Raw genomic sequence first — 5000 nt, 5'->3', positions numbered from 1 at the left:
TGATATGATGCCTGCCTGCTCATTTGGTTCATGATGTCCACGCGGCAGGCGGAATATTTTAAAAGCACTGTTCTGTACGAAGTGCACAATGTCCGTTGGGGAAATGCAGCTGGGGGTCGGTCGACCGGCTGACGACGCCTGCCTGCCGATTTGGTTCACGATGTCCCCGCCGAAGGCGGCATACTTGAAAGTACCGCCGTTCGCGGCGCGCAATTTGCGGGGGGAGGAATTGTTAGTGCACGTCTGTGTGCTAGGTGACGATGCTTGCCGACTTGGTTCATGCCGTCCACGCCGAAGACGGCGCCGTTTAAAGTACTGCCGCTCGAGGTGCACAATTTGCGGGGGAATTGTTAATGGGCGTCGGCGTGCTGGGTGACGATGTGGAGATGTGGAACGCCGAGCCAGATCTATCTTATTTGTTTGCTTGGCCCACTGGACTTTGCATGGGCTTTGCAACACTGTGTGCTAGGTTAAATCACGGCCAATAGAGTGAGTGTTTTTAATGATCCTGATCTGATAAGGGGACTAGAGGTAAAAGAGCCGTTAGGAGGCAGTGATCACAACACGATAAGTTTTACTCTGCAAATGGAAAGGTAGAAGGGAAAATCGGAAGTGTCTGTATTACAGTATAGCAAAGGGGATTACAGAGGCATGAGGCGGGAGCTGGCCAAAATTGACTGGAAGGAGGCCCTAGCAGGGAAGACGGTAGAACAGCAATGGCAGGTATTCCAGGGAATAATGCAGAGGTTGCAGGATCAATTTATTCCAAAGAGGTGGAAAGACTCTAAGGGGAGTAAGAGACACCTGTGGCTGACAAGGGAAGTCAGGGACAGCATAAAAATTAAGGAGAGGAGGTATAACATAGCAAAGAAGAGTGGGAAGACAGAGGATTGGGACTCTTTTAAAGAGCAACAAAAGTTAACTAAAGAGGCAATGCGGGGAGAAAAGATGAGGTGCGAGGGTAAACTAGCCAATAATATAAAGGAGGATAGCAAAAGTTTTTTTAGGTACGTGAAGAGGGAAAAAATAGTCAAGGCAAATGTGGGTCCCTTGAAGACAGAAACGGGGGAATTTATTATGGGGAACAAAGAAATGGCAGACGAGTTAAACCGTTACTTTGGGTCTGTCTTCACTGAGGAAGATACACACAATCTCCCAAATGTTCTAGGGGCCGGAGAACCTAGGGTGATGGAGGAACTGAAGGAAATCCACATTAGGCAGGAAATGGTTTTGGGTAGACTGATGGGACTGAAGGCTGATAAATCCCCAGGGCCTGATGGTCTGCATCCCAGGGTACCTAAGGAGGTGGCTCTAGAAATAGTGGAAGCATTGGAGATCATTTTTCAATGTTCTATATAGATTCAGGATCAGTTCCTGTGGATTGGAGGATAGCAAATGTTATCCCACTTTTTAAGAAGGGAGGGAGAGAGAAAACGGGTAATTATAGACCAGTTAGTCTGACATCAGTGGTGGGGAAGATGCTGGAGTCAATTAGAAAAGACGAAATTGCTGAGCATTTGGATAGCAGTAACAGGATCATTGCGAGTCAGCATGGATTTACGAAGGGGAAATCATGCTTGACAAATCTACTGGAATGTTTTGAGGATGTAACTAGGAAAATTGACAGGGGAGAGTCAGTGGACGTGGTGTACCTCGACTTTCAGAAAGCCTTCGACAAGCTCCCACATAGGAGATTAGTGGGCAAAATTAGGGCACGTGGTATTGGGGGTAGGGTACTGACATGGATAGAAAATTGGTTGACAGACGGAAAGCAAAGAGTGGGTATAAATGGGTCCCTCTCGGAATGGCAGGCAGTGACCAGTGGGGTACCGCAAGGTTCGGTGCTGGGACCCCAGCTATTTACGATATGCATTAATGACTTAGACGGAGGGATTAAAAGTACCATTAGCAAATTTGCAGATGATACTAAGCTGGAGGGTAGTGTGAATTGTGAGGAAGATGCAATAAGGCTGCAGGATGACTTGGACAGGTTGTGTGAGTGGGCGGATACATGGCAGATGCAGTTTAATGTAGATAAGTGCGAGGTTATTCACTTTGGAAGTAAGAGTAGAAAGGCAGATTATTGTCTGAATGGTGTCAAGTTAGGAGGAGGGGGAGTTCAACGAGATCTGGATGTCCTAGTGCATCAGTCAATGAAAGGAAGCATGCAGGTACAGCAGGCAGTGAAGAAAGCCAATGGAATGTTGGCCTTCGTAACCAGAGGAGTTGAGTATAGGAGCAAAGAGGTCCTTCTACAGTTGTAGCGGGCCCTGGTGAGACCGCACCTGGAGTACTGTGTGCAGTTTTGGTCTCCAAATTTGAGGAAGGATATTCTTGCTATGGAGGGCGTGCAGCGTAGGTTCACTAGGTTAATTCCCGGAATGGCGGGACGGTCGTATGTTGAAAGGCTGGAGCGATTGGGCTTGTATACACTGGTATTTAGAAGAATGAGGGGGGATCTTATTGAAACATATACGATAATTAGGGGATTGGACACATTAGAGGCAGGAAACATGTTCCCAATGTTGGGGGAGTCCAGAACAAGGGGCCACCGTTTAAGAATAAGGGGTAGGCCATTTAGAACGGAGATGAGGAAGAACCTTTTCAGTCAGAGAGTGGTGAAGGTGTGGAATTCTCTGCCTCAGAAGGCAGTGGAGGCCAGTTCGTTGGATGCTTTCAAGAGAGAGCTGGATAGAGCTCTTAAGGATAACGGAGTGAGGGGGTATGGGGAGAAGGCAGGAACGGGGTACTGATTGAGAGTGATCAGCCATGATCGCATTGAATGGCGGTGCTGGCTCGAAGGGCTGAATGGCCGACTCCTGCACCTATTGTCTATTGTCTATTGTCTATAATCAACCACTTTATTTTGCCCGTCTTTGTGACTCCTCTTTGACACGTCGATCACCGCTGAGGCTGTTTTACCTGTTTCGCCTATGTACCGTAAGGTACACTCCTTACATTGAACTGCATACACCCCATTATTTCGCTCACGGGTTATCCTCTGTGCTATCCAGTCTCTCCTGTCACCCTGTTCTATGTTTTTGTCTATTACCCAGTGGGAGCAGGCCCCATATTGACATTAATTTGTAACCCTACTGCTCCCCTCGTCTGCTGGTTTTATCACCATCTCATGTTTATCCCTCAGCTCTGCCGTGGTCTCCCTCTCTTTTTTTCTGGTGAGGTTCGGCCTATCCTTTGTCATGGGCATATCCCAGGCTGTTTTAGTAACGTTCTTTTAAAACGTGTCGTGTTTGTTTGGCTTTACCCACGTTCCAGCATTAGAGGCCAATTTTTGCAATGTTTCCTGGGTGGGATTTGCCGGTTTTACAAATGGTGTCACTATCTCACCCTGCTTCCTGATACCCTTATGGGGTCGGCTCTGTTCTTGCAGAACCCTCGGGTGGTGCAGAGTCTGGGCCTTGTTATCAATATCTTGCCCTGCTTCCCGATACCCTTGCGGGTTCGGCTCTGTTCTTGCAGATCCCTCAGGTGGTGCAGAGTCTGGGCGGCATCGTCACCCAGCACACCGACGCCCACTGAAAATTACCCACGCACAGTGCGCGCCTGGAGCGGCAGTAGTTCAAACTACCCCTACCCCTACCCCTACCCCTACCGCTACCCCTACCCCTACCCCTAACCCTAACCCTAACCCTAACCCTAACCCTAACCCTAACCCTAACCCTAACCCTAACCCTAACCCTAACCCTAACCCTAACCCTAACCCTAACCCTAACCCTAACCCTAACCCTGACCCTGACCCTAATGCAGGCAGAGTTATTTATAAAGTGGCCCAGACTCTGCACCACCTGAGGGTTTTGTAACAGAACCAACCCCATAAGGGTTTCAGGAAGCAGGGCAAGATATTGATAACAAGGCGCAGACTCTGCACCACCTCAGGGTTCTGCAAGAACAGAGCCGACCCCATAAGGGCATCAGGAATCAGGGCAAGATATTGATAAAATGGCCCAGACTCTGCACCACCTGAGGGTTCTGCAAGAACAGAGCCGACCCCATAAGGGCATCAGGAAGCAGGGCAAGATATTGGTAACAAGGCCCACGGGGAAGGCGGCATACTTTGGGGTTATTTTGTAGTGAGTTTTGAAGGCATGTGCTAGTGTTACGCATACCGAGGGCGCGCAAAGTTCGGCGCGCCCGGGCCAAAACGCCTCTGCTGGCCGCGGCCGAGTCGGCCGACGGATTGCCACGGACTTGCTTGACGACCTGTCACTCTCCGTGCATCGGTTGCACGCCCGGTTCGTCCTTTCCATTTGTTTCATGATGTACACGCGGCAGGCGGAATATTTTAAAAGCACTGTTCTGTTCGAAGTGCACAATGGCCGTTGGGGCAATGCAACTGGGGGTCGGTCGACCGGCTGACGACGCCTGCCTGCCGATTTGGTTCACGATGTCCCCGCCGAAGGCGGCATACTTGAAAGTACTGCCGTTCGCGGCGCGCAATTTGCAGGGGGGAGGAATTGTTAGTGGACGTCTGTGTGCTGGGTGACGATGCTTGCCGACTTGGTTCATGCCGTCCACGCCGAAGACGGCGCCGTTTAAAGTACTGCCGCTCGAGGTGCACAATTTGCGGGGGAATTGTTATTGGGCGTCGGCGTGCTGGGTGACGATGTGGAGATGAGGAACGCCGAGCCAGATCTATCTTATTTGTTTGCTTGGGCCACTGGACTTTGCATGGGCTTGGCATCATTGTGTGCTACGTTAAATCACGGCCAATTGAGTGAGTATTTTTTATTCAACCACTCTATTTTGCCCGTCTTTGTGACTCCTCTATGACACGCCGATCACCGCTGACGTGTTAATCTGCGTGTTAGGTATCTCGGGGGTCAGTTGGACGGACAGATGTGTAAGGGTTTTGTTCGGAAGGATCGTTGAGTGTAAACGGTGAACGGGGGTTAAAGGCCCTGAGGTTTCAATCCTCTAAAGAATGTAAAAGGTCTGACGCGTTAGCTAGCAGCTAATGAGGTGAACCTAGCAGCTAATGA

Source organism: Rhinoraja longicauda, unplaced genomic scaffold (assembly GCF_053455715.1).
Source record: "Rhinoraja longicauda isolate Sanriku21f unplaced genomic scaffold, sRhiLon1.1 Scf000151, whole genome shotgun sequence".
NCBI lineage: Eukaryota > Metazoa > Chordata > Chondrichthyes > Rajiformes > Arhynchobatidae > Rhinoraja > Rhinoraja longicauda.
The sequence above is the reverse complement of the archived record's forward strand: the minus strand, read 5'-3'. Positions refer to the sequence as shown.